Raw genomic sequence first — 18241 nt, 5'->3', positions numbered from 1 at the left:
GTTTTAATTCTTCACCAGTAGTTCATGATACAACTACAAAGTAATCTTGAACACTTTTGACTTTATGGAGGGGCCCTGGGCGGGGAAAAGTAAACAGAAGACCACAACACACTTGGGAAAGAATGACTGATTTTTTTCAACAAAAATATTTTGTTTAAATTTCAAGCCCTAAATTAGTAGAGTACATGCTATGTGCATCTCTATGATAATTTATTATCCGTAGCCGCGTTGCACTTTGACTTTAACTTGATTAATTTGATTCTTCGATTTACATAATTTTTGATTTCCTTGATATGTAATCTTTGACGTATCAATAAATTTTGGTTTTGCCGGAGATGCCCTGCTTTCCCCCCCCCCCCCCCGCGAAGTGCTAACGTTGCTTCTTGCGACAGAGCCTGGGTGTCTTGCAGTTTCTCCAGTAGAGCCCATGCAGAAATGAGATCTAGCTTGAACAGTCCCCAAAAACCTTAGTCGGCAAATGAACTTACCCAGCGTAACTTTTGTTACTTAAACTGTGCCGTTCGTGTACATAGGATTTTATGGTGACTTTTAAGCATATGGCTGTTAATAAGCTCTCTTTTTAATGGGAGCCATAAAAATAGTCTGTTCCGCTTTCTCAAACTTTTTCACAGTGACGGCTTAACCGAAATTAGCGACGAGTAAACGAGGGTTTAATAACATTGTTGTCTATGAGAGCTGGAAGGGCTTGAAGAAAAATGACGACTTAACCGGAGTGACGACTTATCAAGGTACGACTTAGCGAGGTTTTACTGTAATTTTGTGGAAAGCAAAATAGTTTAATTTATCACAAAAGAAATGAAATACCTGATTTAGGTTTTCGTTCATTTTTATTTTGTGAAGGGTCCGTTTCTGAGATCCGGAATTTTGTGAAAGGTGCGGAAAATGGACCTAAATTTCGGCTGGACGAACCCCTGTAATCACAAATAGTGAATAATTTCAAGGCGAGTTTCTCACAAGTTCGGGTCTTAAATAAACATGAATTTTTTTTTTTTTGGCGAAGATTCCATATTTATGTAGGAGTTCCGTATCATGCTTACTGTAGAGCGGAGTTTGACAAAATCGGAAAAAATTTAGGCGACAGAAAAATTCCATGGGCGCCAACCTTTTTCTTTTCTCCCCGACGATATCGCTCCGAAATAGTGTATTCTTTAACTAGTATGGGGCTAAGGCAGGGATTAAGCTGTAAAAGTTTGATAAAAGATTTTTCACAAAACTTGGAAAAACAACCAATAAGCCAATTGGTCACATTCACTCAAACGTAAACAATACGCTTATTGAGTGCATTTTTCAAGTTTTGTAAAAGATCTTTTATCAAACTTTTATAGTGTAATCCCGGCCTTGGGAATCTTTTTCACATCTAGAAAACAAGTTGGCATGATTTCCGATAATTCTGCGTTTATCCTCAGACTTCAATTCAGTTATCATGCACTAAAAAAATTAGATGTCAATCAGGGCTGGACGAATCTCCAAAGATTTGCATGCCCAAGTTAAAATGACGTACCCGAAACAATATTTCATATGCTAGTGCCGTGCATGCGGTTGAAAAAAATACATGTCCGATCTAAATTTTTACATGCCCGGAGAATGTCGGGCAATAGATTTGTCCAACCCTGGTGCCAATGCTTTAGTCGCCATGATGATCCAGCACCTGGGATTTGCCAAGCCGTGCTATTAGAGACGAAATGTAAAACATATAAAAACTTGAAATATTTTGTAGTTCATTTGCTTCTTTTCAGCAATCGCTTTCAGCCTATTTACCGAGTAATACAGATTCTGCACAGACCGAAATCCGTTCAGTCACTTGCCAAATGACGACTCGCATTTGAAAAAGATTAAACGTGATGCGAATATGTCAAACACTGATCGGAATCTCCCAGGGCAACCATGCATTTATAAATGATCGTGCGCGACGATGGAACAAACTCTTCTGTCCGCCGCAGGAAAACAAAACCCTGAAGTAACACTGACAGAAAAACACGAGCATCAATCAAACTTCATAACCAGATGTCACAAAGAGTTACAGACAATCATACGCATAAATGCACCAAATATCTTTCCGGAATGGCAATTTGATTTGTATTTGATGGGGAAACTGAATACTTTAACAAAAAAAAGACAATTAATTTGCCTATTGACTTCTTTTAATAGAGAAACAATGAATTAATCCTTTGCGTCCAGAGATTTGTTCGGTACTTGGTTGGCACATTTCGTACTTTATAGCACCCTCCCTCGCAATCAGGAAGGCACCCAGTTGCTAGCTTATGCATTTTTTTGGATAGCTTGTAACTTCTGCTAAGAAGTATCGTTTTTTCTGGTGTCAAGTCCACCTCAACATAAGACCGCAAAGGGTCAACAGGGAATGCGGCATACGAATCAATGCATTGACACTTGAGATGCAAACGTGATACGTGACTGGTTTTCACATTGAGATAACATGAATCAAAACTTTGTTTAGAAGGTAGCCATTTTACTAGGTTTTTCTCTTCAAGTTGTTGGTGATCACTTAGCTCGGGGAATCCTAACCTGCAGGTCGCAACCCAGACTTGGGTCGCAGAGGCTACCAAGGTCGTACAACTCCGCTTACAGCCAGAGATTCTTGAGCTATGGGTCACGATCTAAACTTGATTCGTAGACGATTTCCAGATAAGTCGAACAAATCAACTTACAGTCCTGTTATAAAATGCAGTTATTGTGGCGTTGGTTTCACTTTTTTCGAAAAACAGTCCCATGGGTCGAGGCTGAAAAGGATTAAGAACCCCTGACTTGGCTATTAATAGGCCGTTGCCAGGATTTTCTTACGGGGGGGGTTCAAGTAGGTGGTGACCAAAGTGATAGAATAAATAGACTTGATAACCATGTTATTCCACACATATCGGTCATTTCCTCACATGAAAGCATCAGTAGCTAACCCGTCAAACCGAAAGATACCCAGGCCACATCGCCATATGGTAATATCGGCTCATTGTCCACACGGACTGGATACCTCTGGCAATTTATTCATAAAAAGCATACATTACAATCATAACAACTATAAAATCATAATCTAAGTGTAAAATCATAATCTAAGTGTAAAATCATAATCTAAGTGTAAAATCAATTGCGAGATCACAAATCTACGTATACAATCGGAAATCAAACATATAATCCTATATATTCCATATTAAATCTTAATTCGAATATGAAGTCCTAAATCGCATATTGAAATCAATAATAAATCAAAGATAAAATTCGTAATCGATTTCATCCTCAATTTGAATCGTTCGATTTCCATGACATTATACTGGTCCAGTCAGTCTTCTTTGTAGTTGATCAGTTTCTCTTTTCTTTGTGGACTCTTGCTTAACCCTAGAATACTAACTAAAAAAAGCTGATAAAAAGCATGTTAACTGCGTACACCTCTACGTCTCGGAGACGTAAACGAGATAGTATTCTATGGTTAATATCATTTTCCAATTGCTTTCAAGCGCATCTGAAAACTTGGTCAGCTTCGCCTCCTTAAAGGACAATATATTTTGCATACTTCTTTGTAAATTCTGCTTCTTTTTTGTCCGCTGTTGATCATTCTGGGTAGAGCTCACAGAACTGCCTTTCTTATGCGCCTTAGAACAAAATGCTCGTTCTGTTGTTAGGTGGTTTCGTAGAGCTTTGTTTAAGGCAACCTAATGAATAAATTAGGTACGATGCGGAAACCTATTGAGAAAAGACCACCATGCTTGTAAAGTAATAGCTAGAGTTTGAGCTCCTAAAAATGCCAACTCATCTACAGGCGCCAGGCGCGTCAGTCAGTTAGATCTAGAAATACCACCTTATGCATAGGCACCTTAGCTAGAACTAAGACGCCTTCATATACGTGTATTAAGGAGTTCTAGCTTGAACTACTAGCTTACGTTACTACTTCTACTAGATCAGAGTCGGAAACTTGAAAAGGGTGAAAAGTGCTATAGCTCCGAGATTCTGAGCCCCAAAACAACCAAAGTCAGTCAACCAAATGCAGAGAATAAGGGGAGGAAATTACAGCAACCTGTATTGTGTGATGAATAGAACCACATAGTTCAGGGGTTCTCAAACTGTGCATCTCAACTGTGTGTTATTTTTTCGGCCCGAAATATACTGAGAAACTGAATTTTCTGGATGTTATGCCGAAACTAATACCATCTCTTAATACAAAAACGCCAACTGGGGTGATAATTGCTGTAGTTAGTATATTGGTTAGCGCACTTGCCCGGTATGCAAGGGGACCCGAGTTCGATTCCCGGGAGAGACAAATCACTTTTTTTTTTAAATATTAGTTTCGGGATAACATCCAGAAAATTCAATTTCTCAGTACTTTTCTGATTTATTTTGAAATCTTTAAAAGAACCAACGAATGAGACAAATAAAAGGGCAAAACCACAAAATTCCTAACGCTTTTTGGCACACTGTAAGGTTCAGGAGAAAAGAAGTTGGAAAAAGGCCGAGGAGAAACAGGAGTCGCGAGAGAGAGAAACGAGAACGAGTTGAGACATTCGAAAAAAAGAAAGTAGTGTAAAAGTTTGTACCGAAGAGACGGTTTTGTGGGAGGTTTTGGATAATACATTAAATAAAGTGTTGTTTTCTTCTTTTGGGAGTGTAGAATCCAGTTATTTCGTCCTGGAATCGTAGTGGAGGTACAGCCGAGGACCTACGACCGATAAGAAGTCGGGGGAAAGTTTACTGGCGCAGTCGGCAGGATGAGGTCGTAGCTTCAACGACTCAAGACGAGCTGAATTCGAAGAAGAGTGTCCTAGCGACGGTGGAACCACCCGGTTCGTATAGAAGGATAGTAGCAGCGTCAAGCACCCACGCTGTGTTTTTTTTTCGTGAAGTCAACCCGACAACCGGTGCTGAGAGGGGCAATCCTGCCCAGGCAAAAAGGAGCAAGTGTTGTACGGCGGTATCGAGACGATAAATAAAGATGGCGTATTTGGCAAAGGGGAACAAGGAGGATCTGGAGACCATGGCCGCCAACTTGGGGTTAGAAGTCCGACCGGAGTTCAACTTAATGCAACTAGTGAGTACCATACTGGAAAGTGAACTGTACAACGAAGCGACGTGCAGAGAGATGCTGAAAACGATCATAGGCAATAGGAAAGAAAGAGAAGAGATGGAGGAGAGGCGTAGAGAGAAAGAGATGGAGATGGAGGAGAGGCGTAGAGAGAAAGAGATGGAGATGGAGGAGAGGCGTAGAGAGAAAGAGTTGGAGGAGCGGCGTAGAGAGAAAGAGTTGGAGGAGCGGCGTAGAGAAAAGGAGATGGAACATGAACTCGAAAGACTGAGGATCGAGACAGGAGTCAGAAGAGAGGAGAATAATCAAGCTGGGCGCGGCAGAACCCCCAGCCGGGATTTCCAGAACATGATGCAAAAGTTCAGAATGGAAGAAGACATAAGTCTGTACCTGGTGCTGTTCGAGCGGCAAGCTCGTCGCGCGGCCTTGGCACGGGAAGATTGGTTAGCTGAGCTCTTGGGACTTCTTCCCTACGAGATGAACCAGTTAATTGCCCGCGAGCCGGAAGAGCAAGTACAGGACTATAATCAAGTTAAGGAATTGTTATTGCGGAGATTCAAACTCACCCCTGAGAAGTTCCGACAGATGTTTTCTTCGTGCCACAAGAATCAAGAGGGCACCTGGAGAGATTTCTACCACGAACTGTGTACCTATTTTGATGGATGGACGGAGGCTTTGGGGGTCACGACGTTTGAGCAACTAAGAGATTTAATCATCAGCGATCAAATGAAAAAACGCGTTCCAGCAGATTTTAAGGAACACTATCTGGACGAATGGAGTGATATGGTGTCACCAAGTGAGCTATCGGAGAAACTAGATAGATTCGATGATGTGAAGAGGACTCTGAAGACACCCTTTCCTAGTGACAGGACGAGAACCCCAAGACCGGTTCATCAAAATCCGAGATGGAAAGCCAACGGAAACCAGAGGCTTCAGGGTGAGTCCTGCCCACCTAAGGCGACGATGGGTTCGAATTCCAGAGAGAGAGCTACAGTCACTTGTTACGCGTGTGGAGCAGAAGGCCATATAGCAAGGTTTTGTTCTGCAAGAGGCCAGCAGGAGCCATTGAGTCGGGCCCAGGTGAACTCTGTCCAGACAGAAGAGGGGGACACGATTGAAGAAACCACAGTTCTAACAGCACATATCACGGTGCCGGCAGCTGGTGTTGGTGCGGACATTGACACACCGCAGACCGTGAGTTTGAAATGTGGTCAGAAGACAATAAGAGGCGTAGTTGATTCTGGGACCCAGATCTCAGTCGTTAGATCTGATTTGGTTGAGATCGACGACAGTGAAGGCGAGGGGAGAATAAGGATCAAGTCCGCATTTGGCGAAAGTGAGATAGCCCCTCTCAAAATATGTATGATGAAGATCAGCGACGGCAAACACGGATACGTGCCAATTACTTGCGCAGTGTCGAGTCGCTTGATAAATGAAATGTTAATATGTCCGACGGCATACGACGCACTCTTGGAAAATGTACCAGTTCCAAGTCCGATCAATGAGCCAAGCCGTAGGGACGGTGTGTGTACTTCATCTGCCGATGGCAAACAGAAGGCCAACAACGGCAATAACAATGATTTTTGCATACCTAACGAAGAACTTGAAGAGAGGATCATATCCCAAGTCGAGAGCTACTTCACCAACTTCAACATCATGAAGAACAACTTTCTGCTGAAACAAATCCAGAGAAACAAGGGGGGCTACATCAGCCTAAGGTTGGTCTCATCTTTCAGGAAGGTCAAGACTCTGACCAAGGACTGGAGGGTCGTCCGGTACTGTCTCAGGAACTCGAACAAATTCCAAGTCAACGGAGGAGGCACTAAAGTGCGCTGTATTGTGCCCGTACCGGCTTGCGAGACCAGACGCGCTAAAATGACCCCGGTCTGCAACATGCCGTCCGAGGGAATGACACCCGAGTCAGTGTCGCAGTTTATATCAGAACACGGAGAAGTCGTCGACGTGGCAGTCGTCAATCGAGGATCCAAGATACCATATGTCTGTACGAGGCGCTGTCCCTACGTCAACGGGAACATGGTGAAGAAGACGCTCGCCCTCGTCAAGTGCAAGACCAATCGGGACGCGTCCGCATCCGAGGGCAAGGCCTCGCAGCTCAAGGAGATGAACTCGAAACGATACGACGATGGTCATGCTGTCAACAGGAGGAGATCGGCAACGAACCAGTTCCCGGCTAGGCAGGAAACGTCCAAGCAATCGGACTGGCGATTGTTTTCGTGTCCATTTGCCAAAGGAATCAACAGAGCTACGAACCGGCAGTCGAAGACCGAGAAAACCAGAAGCCAACCGGCTAAATCTTCAATCGTCAACAACGGCGTACCCAGGAATCAGGGCAGGGAAAGGTCATCCTTCTCTTGTGCCGGTGGTGACCACCACCCCATAAACTCTTGGATGAACAACCGTTATTTGCCATTCAAGGGTGGTATGGCCGCCGCCAAAGTAGCTGCTACTGCACGGTACAACACTCGCCTACCGGATAGCGTCATGCGTTGGCCTGGGGGACCCGAAAGGGTGATACGCAAGATAATGCCGATGCCCTGTCACGGTAGCAGTGAGAAACCGAGTTACGCTCTTGAAGCATCATCATCATTTAAAAATGATGGATGTGCTTTTCGATGATGGGACGTGTAAGGTTCAGGAGAAAAGAAGTTGGAAAAAGGCCGAGGAGAAACAGGAGTCGCGAGAGAGAGAAACGAGAACGAGTTGAGACATTCGAAAAAAAGAAAGTAGTGTAAAAGTTTGTACCGAAGAGACGGTTTTGTGGGAGGTTTTGGATAATACATTAAATAAAGTGTTGTTTTCTTCTTTTGGGAGTGTAGAATCCAGTTATTTCGTCCTGGAATCGTAGTGGAGGTACAGCCGAGGACCTACGACCGATAAGAAGTCGGGGGAAAGTTTACTCACACAATTGGTGCCGTCTTCACAGAATAAATTTTACCACTATCAAGTTTACCAGGGATCCCACTTGAGTTGGTTACCTTAACTCCCGGCTGCTTAGCGGAAAAAATGTCTGTTTGAGTCAATCATCGACGTCAGAATTTCTGACTCGAATATACATATTTTTTTCCACTGAGAACAAACGGGATCAACAATTTTGTAGCAGACTCCAGTGAGATGGAGTAACCACCCCAGTAGGCATGGTAGTGGTCATACTTATCCTCTGAAGACCGCACACATTGTGTGTCAAAACGCGTTCGGAATTTCGTGGTGTTCCCCTTTTATCTGCCTCATTCGTTGGTTCTTGTGATTATAATTATAAGGAAAAAGATGATTAACTCTTTTATGTTCTGAAATATACCCTGCGCAGGGGCGACTCTATATGGCTGTGAGACCCCTGCGGCCGCATAGGGCGCTACGATAGGAGGGACACCAAATCAGAGGTTAGGAGAAGAAAAATGTAGAAAAAAAAATTCTGAAAAATTCAAATTACGATGTGGAGCAAATGTGCATCGGATGACATGATTTGTAGAGAAAACTGTAATTTTCGATGCATTTCTAGCTGGGAACACAACTGCGAGTTTTCGTGGTTTTTTTACTAGTTCTCCCGATGGATTTATTTAACTAAAAATATATACTGCACATACTGCTTAGGTTTCCCAACTTAAAACAGGCCTTTCTTTAAAGAAATATATATATAATATTTTTATAAGTATGCGGTAAGAACTAAAATATTGATAATAATTCTAAAAAAATTGATTAAAAAATTAAAACTAATTAAATAAATTCAAAATTTTAATTAATTTTAAAAATAAACATTAGGAAATAAATTTAATTTGATTTTTTAATTGAAATTTAAAGTACCGAATGAATCTATAATTTCAAATTTATAAATTTGCGCCTAAATTAGGAACAGAAAAATGGTGCCTTTGCCGCTTTCGCTCCCCCATGGACAAGAATCTGGCTACGCCATAGGGAAAAATGTATCTCAAAGGTTTTGAGTAAGGGTACACAACCTTACGCGGGCCAGACATGCGATATGGTTACCACTCGCGGGCCAGAAACTGCTGCACCCATCGTGTTGAGGGTGTATATATTGATAATTTTTTCAGGAACACCTTGCGCGGCGCATACGGATAGGTCCGCGGCCCGGAGGTTTTGCACTCCCTGGTTATGAGTATTTTTAAATTCAATTTTTATACACAGTAGAGCTTGGTTAATTTGAATTTTGAAAAATTCGAACTTTTACCAACTTCCCCTTGTTTCTATCTATTTTAATGTTAAAATTTCTTGTTTAATTCGATTTTCTTTTTCGATTTTTTTGGATAATTCGTATAAATCAGACTTTGATTTTCTCGATTAAGTTGTTAAACAACAAATTAAAAACAAAATAAATAAAAGTTTGAAAATTGTTTTTCTCTACTCTATTTGTAATTTAATGTCCATTTCAGATAGTTCAGCTGGAGTGCATCGAGAATGTGTACCACTTAATCTGAATCTTTTTATCATCATTAAGAGTATGGAAAGATCCCAAAATTCCGATTGTAGTGCATTTGTGAAAGTATATTTCCTCGATAGCTAAGAACGATAAGCAAAATTTTGAAAACAGTTTCGTAGCTGATGATCATTTTCCGTAAATCAGACTGACATGGTCAAAAAAACTTCGCAGTGATGCTGCTGATTCCAGAACAGTGGATTAGTTTAGCAGCTAAGATCAATTATTACAATTATGAATTATTGAAATTTCGGAAACAATTTCGTAACTGACGGTAAAATTTTAATAACTTAATTACGCTGCAATTTGTAATCATTTTAATGAGCCGCTGTGTGGTCGCGTGGGCATCGTGCTAAACTCTCGTCCTGAGGATCCAAGTTCGAACCCCGTTGACGGCACAGTGGTGGTCGGCTGAAGTTGGTTTTCTGCGGTTTTCCAGCTTCGAGGCGCGAATGCGAGTCGGTCTCCCGTTTAAAAAGTCGCTCCGCAGAGAGCAGGCAGACCTACAACACGATACTGACATAACATGAAAAATTCAAGCATTTCCATCTTTACTTCAGAAAATGTAAGACAGATGGCAGCATGAACACGAAACAAGCGCAACTCTACAACATAGATACGTTAGGGTCACACATTCCGGCATGTGCCGATTCGTTAGAAATTCCGAGGAACGTGTACGAGGTGCACATAAGTAGCAGTAGTTATTTTATTGACCCAGGATAGATTAATTGGATAATTCGAACTTTTTTCCAGTGACTTTGAATTAACCAAGTTGAACTGTATATGAAACTCGTTCTTTTTTCGGAAACTCGGAAAAGCAGAAACTACAAAAATGCTTGGAAAACCACTGTAGTCAACGAAGACGCTCTTTGTGAAACTATTCATACGACTATCTTTGTATAACTAATTGATATGTCCATCAGCTGGAGCGAAATCCTGATCGCAAGCGCATTATAGCATAGACGGGAGGGGGGAAGATAACGTTGGGAAGTGCGGCTAGATTATCATAACGAGGTAACAATCATTATCTGAAAAGACGATAGAAAGGACGGAAACGTTACGCTTCAAAAATTACGTTCAGTTTCATTATTTGGAAACAGTTCATGCTCGGGGGTCACGACTCGCATACCGAAAAAAAAAAAAAAAAAAAAAAAAAAAAACCCTTATTGAATGGTGTTTTACAAACACCACTCCGTTTTACTTTATCTCTCATGTAGGCTACACGCAACAGGAACAACAATCAAACATTCTGAATTCATAGTCACACACAAGGCTTGCTTGAACTTCAATGTCTCGTAACATAAAGTCAAATGATACCGGCCCTTTTAAGTACTGTGTTGAGGGGACCATGGACCATTAATCCTTTGTAGTTCGACCCCATAAAAACGCAATGAAAAAAAGTATTTCTTACAAATATTGATGCAAACATGGTGCTGTCTAACATATTTTTTTTTATTGGCACAAATACAGTACATCAATACAGCAATTTCATTAGCCTACTTAGAGTGGATTTTTTAATACCGAAAACGCCCAATTAAGGGTAAAACATAGTTCTCCTCTATTTACTGTTATCTATAAAACTGATAAAATTTTGCTTAGCAAAGTTGAATATTTGTTTTCACTTTCCCTGCTATACAAATTTTCCTCAAAACTTTTCTGTGAGCTATCTGAAACCTGCTCATGCCTTCTATTGCCCTATTTTCTTCAAAGAAATGCTTAGAAAGACCTATCACTTAGTTGCTTCAAAAATTCCAAAGTTCCTGAGCCTTTTCTTCAGAAAATTGTGGGTCTACTGAGAGTTTGAAAAACCATATATTATACTACATAAACTGAAGAGCCAAAAAAACTGGGAGAGGTATGCGTATGCAAATAAAAGAGATATGGAACCAATCAGAGTACGGCGCTGCGGTCGGCAACGCCTATATAACACAACAAGTGTCTGGCATAGTTGTTAGATCGGTTACTGCTGCTACAATGGCAGGTTATCGAGATTTAAGTGAGTTTGAACGTGATGTTATAGTCGGCGCACGAGAGATGGGACATAGCATCTCCGAGGTAGCGATGAAATTTGGATTTTCACGTACGACCATTTCACGAGTGTACCGTGAATATCGGGAATCCGGTAAAAAATTAAATCTACGACATCGCTGCGGCAGGAAAAATATCATGCAAGAACGGGACTGACGAGAATCATTAAACGTGACAGACGTGCAACCCTTCCGCAAATTGCTGCAGATTTCAATGCTGGGCCATCAACAAGTGTCAGCGTGCGAACCATTCAACGAAACATCATCGATATGGGCTTTCGGAGCCGAAGGCCCACTCGTGTACCCTTGATGACTGCACGACACAAAGCTTTACGCCTCGCCTGGGCCCGACAACACCGACATTGGACTGTTGAGGACTGGAAACACGTTGCCTCGTCTGACGAGTCTCGGTTCCAATTGCTTCGAGCTGATGGACGTGTACGGGTATGGAGAAAACCTCATGAATCCATGGACCCTACATGTCAACAGGGGACTGTTCAAGCTGGTGGAGGCTCTGTAATGGTATGGGGCGTGTGCAGTTGGCGTGATATGGGACCCCTGATACGTCTAGATACGACTCTGACAGGTGACAGGTACGTAAGCATCCTGTCTGATCACCTGCACCCATTCATGTCCATTCCGACGGACTTGGACAATTTCAGCAGGACAATGCGACACCCCACATGTCCAGAATTGCTGCAAAGTGGCTCCAGAAACACTCTTCTGACTTTAGATACTTCCGCTAGCCACCTATCCCCAGACATGAACATTATTGAACATCTCTGGGATGCCTTGCAACGTGGTGTTCAGAAGAGATCTCCACCCCCTCTTACTCCTACGGATTTATGGACAGCCCTGCAGGATTCATGGTATCAATTACCTCCAGCACTACTTCAGACGTTAGTCGAGTCCATGCCACGTCGTGTTACGGCACTTCTGCGGGCTTGCGGGGGCCCTACACGATATTAGGCAGGTTCACCAGTTTTTTCGGCTCTTCAGTGTATAACTTAGTGATTCCAAAACTTTTTCGTGGGACATTTTAGAAATTTAAATATCTGTGACAGATTTTTCACTCTAGTCGTCACCGATTTTCCCCAGTGCCCCACTAAAAGCAATAAAAAAAGGTATTCAAATGAGAAAGAATAATTTTATGGGTTGTGTCTTTTGGTAGTGAAAAAAATAGAGACATTTTTTTTTTTAAGAAGATGGCCCGGAAAATCTCTCTCAAAATGTGTTCATATCGCTCAAAAATTAGATACCGTCATGTCAAAGCCTCCTAGATACTATGTCTATCTAGGAAGCTTTGGTCATGTCAGGCAAATTTTTGCAACAATATGGAGACAGTGAGCCGAAAGAAATGTGCCAATTTTTTGATCTCCTTAAAGAAAGAGAACATTTCGAGTTTGAAATGCTCAAAAACCTAATGTACACAAATTTTAAAAAATCAAAATATCTTTGGAATCACTGTTAGAGAATGACTTCTCTAGAGTTCAAGTTTGAGATGATGAGAATGATATTGCAAATTCCCTATTGATGTTTCCACCAAGCAATGCCGAGGTAGAAACAGTATGGAGCAAAGTAAAAACCATCAACGATAGGTCAAGCTCAATGAAAAAAGTTGCAGTAGAAAACAGGGTTTCCATAAAAAATGCTGAAATATTATAGAGGATCTAATCCTGAAGAAAGCAATCAGTTGTGGTGGCAGGATTCTTTCTGAAGAAGGAGTCCATACCAATGTTGTTGTTAGGAACCATTGAGTCCATTCTGGCTCTTGGTGACGCTATAGATCATGGCTCTCCAAGCTGGTGTTATTCACAACATGCCTCAGTTATGTTAGCTTCATCCCAGTCGTCCTTTCTTCATCTGGTGCTTGGTCTGTTTCTTTCTCTTCTTCCCCCCCGCTCTTCTAAGTACTATCATTTTTTCTAGTGAGCCTTCTGTACACATTGTATGACCAATAAAAGATAGTTTCTGTTTATTGACTTTTGCTTCTAGAAAGTAGTCAGCTTTGACTTTTTTGATTACTGATTAATTGGTCCTTTTAGGTGTCCATGGAATTCTAAGCATCCTTCTCCAGCACCGAAGGAAGTCAAATCTGTTAACAATCTCAAAACTTTCGCCACGTGGTTAAAAACTGTGAATATCTGCTGTAGTCATGATTTTTTTTTATATATACATTTATATAGTCCAAGCTTCTCACTTTCTTTTTTTATTCTTGATATAATGTTCTTCAAGTTCTCTCCAGATTCTGCCATCAGAGTTGTGTCATCAGCATAGCTAAGGTTGTTGATCACTCTACATGGGCTGAGATACGGGGGGCATGGGGGGGCATCAAAGGTGGAGTCTGTATCTTCACCTGTGATCTAATGTATATATGTATAGATGAATCAACATCATCTTGCCCCCCCCCCCCCCCAGACTTCCAAGTCTATCTCCGCCTATGTTACTCTACTTCAAATTTTAACACCTGCTTCCAATTCCCTAGATCTGAAACTCTCATTATATATTTTCCATAGAGAGTAAATAAGCTTAAGGAAAGAATGCATCCTTGCTGAACTCCTTTTTCAATTCCAAACCATTCAGTTAGGCCATAGTTTGTTCCTACACCTGCCTCTTGATTAATTATGGATTTCTGATCAAACAAACAAGGTGATTAGGTACTCCCAATGTTCTAAGAATATCCCAAAGCTTATCATGATCAACACAGTCAAAGGTCTTTTTATAATCAATGAAACAAAAGTATAACTTCTTTTGATGTTCTTTTGTTGCCTCCATTGTCAATCTTAAACGGTATTGGCAGTTTAGTCTATAGTTCCCCTAATTTTTCTGCAACTCTGCCAGTTCTTTTTTTATAATCGTTTTCTTTTCTGTATAATTTTTAGTAGAATTTTGCTGGTATGTGGCATTAGGAACATTGTTCTGTAATTTGAGAATTCTCTAAGATCACCTTTTTCGTATAACGGGTGTGAATATAGATACTTTCCAGTCTTTCAGCCACTCTATTTTTTCCAAAATTTGTTGACATAGTGGTGATGTTAATATATTGATTATACTTTCATTTGCCTTTTTCAGAAGCTCTGCTGGAATATCAGCAATATCCACAGCTTTCCAATACTTTAGTTGATTTGCTGCACATCTGACTTCGTCCTTTGTAATTGGTGGTTCATGATTCAGTTCCATATTGCTATTAATTACTTTCCCATCTGATTTCTTATAAAGATTTTCTGTGTATTCCTTCCATCAGTTTATAATGTCTTTTTCACAGTTCAAGACATCCTCATTCTTGTCTTTCATGATACCAAAACATAGATTAAATTTGCATGGGATTTCATTAATCCTCCAGTAGAGGCCTCTCATTCCTCCTAGTCTTCTGCAATTCGCTTGCATTTTGGATTAAGAAAAGTCTATCTTTCCTTGCCTATCTAAAATTTTGCATTAAACTCCTTGGTTTCATTTGTTTTTCCAACAGCCTTAGCTATTTTTCTTTTCTTTTTTTTTTTGGCAATTTCAAGAGCTTCTTCTGACAACCAGGTTGTTCTTTTCTTTTCAAGTAATGGTATATTTATTTTTGCTTTTTCATTTAATATATTTTTAATATCAGATGAGAGTTCTTCTGGTTCTATCTCTACTATATCAAGCCCATTAAAATGGTTTCTTGTTGAATCAAGTTTGGGTCGTGACCCAAAGCTCAAGAACCCCCTAGCTAGCTGTTAGTGGATTTGAATGACCAATCTCAGAAACCCCTGCAAACCAAGTTGGGTAGCAACCCATGGATTGAAAAACCCCACACTAAGCACAGCTGCACCAATCACCAATTAGAGTAACACCCCCTCCTTTTTCATGAAAGACACATCTCAGAGTTTTGTAGAATAGCACTTTCAAGAATTTAGCCCCCCTCAATTAGAAAATAAAAGTTATGGTTCCATATGTGACTACTATTGAGAGGTGCCACAACTTAAAAATAACAACTTCTAGCATTTTTTCAAAATATCTTGGAGAAATATCTTAGAAAAATTCTTGAGTATTTTAACTGCCAATTTTGAAAAGATTGTTTAAATAGTCTGAAAAACAAACACAATATTGAAAGTTTGAGGAATAAAAATTTCCAACATGTTACTTATAATAAAGGTACATAAATTGAGTATAAAGACAATGCTAATTAACTGGATCATGGCAAACAACTAATGAAAGATAGGTATCTAGGTATCAATCAAAATACCAGTATCTGATACCCACATCTAAAAACATCTCACAGTTGATTGTAAATGTGTTAAATATTTGGGACTGTGGGTTTAATATTAAAAGATAAAATAAACATACTCAACTAATTGAATATATACACTTATCTCTCAGTTATAAGATGATTTTTTGCACTCACGTTCACTTATACGCCATTGTGACACTGAAACCCTGAAATCGGGTTGAGACCCATAGCTCAAGAAATCCTAGCTATAAGTGGATTCGTTATGGCCCATGTCAGAAGCCTCTGTGATACAGGTAGGGTTAACTCATAGGTTAAAACAGGCACGCAGTCTAGGGTGTTGCATACAGATATCTATGATTTTTTTTTGCTCAGCCAAGACACATGAAATCAATAGGCTACCTGGATATTATGTAGAGGTAAACTGCAAAAAAAAAAAAGAGTCATTCTCTCCATTAGAATCAAACATAGGACCGCTTGCACACTTTGCAAGTGCATAAACCAAACTCAATTCTCTGCTCGTTCCCAGTGGAGAGAATGACACCCCCCCCCCCCCGTAGTTCACCTCTGCATAATATCAAGATAGCCTATTGATTTCATGTATCTTGGCCAAGCAAAAACCATCATTCATCTCTATCGCTGCTGCCAACAGGAGGCTATCAGCTGAACCCTTAAAGAGAGGTTGTCTTTACTCAGCAAGTCACACTACTGTAATGTTTTAAGGGGAAAAAATATTATCTCTCTGTGGTATAATTTTCAGTGCACTTGTCCGGTGTGCAAGAGGTTCTGGGTTCGACTCCTGGCAGAGAGAACAGTACTTTTCCTCCCACGCTGTTTGCTGCTCTTAGGAGGGGTTATCACCCCGTTTTGGATCCGTGCCTGGATTAAAAACCCTATCCTAAGCACTACCAGACTAATCATTAATTACAGTCGGAATCACCCACCCTCTGTCCCCCCTTTCTTTCATAACAGACACATTTCAGAGTTTCCCAGAATAGAGCCAGAGATGTATCCTAGCCCCAATTAGCATACAAACATTGTGGTCCCATATGTGTGTGTGTGTGACTGCTAACAGGTTCCACAACTTAAAAATAACAACTTTTAGCATTTCTTCGATCTTGAAGAAATATGTTAGCAAAATTCTTGAGTATTTCTGATCTTAATATCACCAATTTTGAAAATATTCTTCCAAATAACCGAAAATAAACACAATATGGATAGTGTGAGGAAGAAAATCTCCAATACTTTATATATAATTAAGGTACATGTAATCCCTTTATGAGAGTTAATGTTAATTAACTTGATTATGGTAATCAACTAGTGAAAGATCATTAGATGTTTTTCTTTCAACTGATATCCAGATCTAAAAAAGATCTAGCATTTGAATGTAAATGTGTTAAACAGTCCGGGCTGTAGATTCAATAATAAAAGGTAAAGTAAACATACCGATCTAATTAAATGTATTTCCTCCATTGCAACGTCGAAACCTTGAAATTCTTCCCACGACGAACCATTGCCCAAATTTTAAATAAAAAACAAACCCGACTTTTTTTTTCCCCCACTCTTCCAATCTTCTTCTTCTTCAATTATACAGGGCTTTATGCCTGAGGGTTTTACCCCGGTTTGAGTGAAGGACACATCCAAAGCGCATGACGTCTTGTACGTCATCATGATCGGAAAATTGAACTGATCATAGATCAGGTACTGCCATCTAATGTTTGGAAAGGAGAAAATGAAACTCACGTCTATTATTGTCCTTGAAGGCTAGATGACAGCAGTAGAACCTTCATCAAGTGAATATTGTTTTCACAATGAAATTATCCAGTTCAAAACCGTACAGCTACAGTAAGTCAAGGCACTATAAACTTTTGGACTCCCATTCAACCAGAGCCCACACATCTTTTTCATCTTATGAATATCTACCTAATGCTGTAGGCACTACTTCACTCAGTGACTTCACTGCAAGTAATAGTAAGCAGCTGGTAACCATCGAACTTATATTACTGGAGGGAGCATGGCGTCAGCGGTCTCCTCCTTGGCAGTGCTGAGAAAGGTGTCCCCCAACATCTTTCGTCTGAAGACCACGTGATTCGGTGTAAGCAAACACGATCTCCCATAGAGATCGATGTTAAAATTGCCGATTTTAACATAGAATTGCGGAAATTTAGTAAGGTTTTCCGCCACATCAATAATTTTAAAAATTAAATTGAATTCTTGATTTTTGAAATATTGAGTTCGCTTAGACTCAAGTAGTCGCCTGACGTCAAATATGACGTGAAAATTTGGTCATTTTCTCTGAATGACGTCAGTCAAAAAAAAAAAATCACGTCATTTCAAAGTCATTTAATGACCACGAACAATAAAGGTCAGGAAGTAACGTGATTCATGATGACCTTAATGAAATATCAGGTCATTTCATGACCTTATTAGCCATGAAGGTCATGAAATGACGTGATTTTTTATGGCGTAAACGATTTTGCGTCATAAAAATCACGAATTTCTTTCCAACTGAAAAATTC

General features: G+C 40.3%; 1 protein-coding gene across 3 annotated transcripts in view; it reads right to left on the bottom strand.

The window, feature by feature from the left end:
- The window catches only part of LOC149068864 (WD repeat-containing protein 47-like), a 49765-nt gene extending 32453 nt beyond the window's left edge, over window positions 1–17312 (bottom strand). The window contains exon 1 of one of the 3 annotated variants that reach the window (XM_089250322.1): window positions 17169–17312. The gene's annotated coding sequence lies outside the window, so the exon portion shown is untranslated. Of the gene's footprint in view, window positions 1–825; window positions 846–17168 lie in introns of those variants that run through there. The other 2 variants (XM_089250326.1, XM_089250324.1) reach the window with 2 other exon arrangements.
- Window positions 17313–18241: the final 929 nt, after the last annotated feature.

The sequence above is a fragment of the Pholcus phalangioides genome, unplaced genomic scaffold (assembly GCF_987345545.1).
Source record: "Pholcus phalangioides strain wild (caught in Gottingen) unplaced genomic scaffold, Ppha-v1.0 ptg000024l_1, whole genome shotgun sequence".
Taxonomy (NCBI): Eukaryota; Metazoa; Arthropoda; class Arachnida; order Araneae; family Pholcidae; genus Pholcus; species Pholcus phalangioides.
Note: the sequence above shows the minus strand (reverse complement) of the source record. Positions and strands in the feature narration are given on the sequence as shown.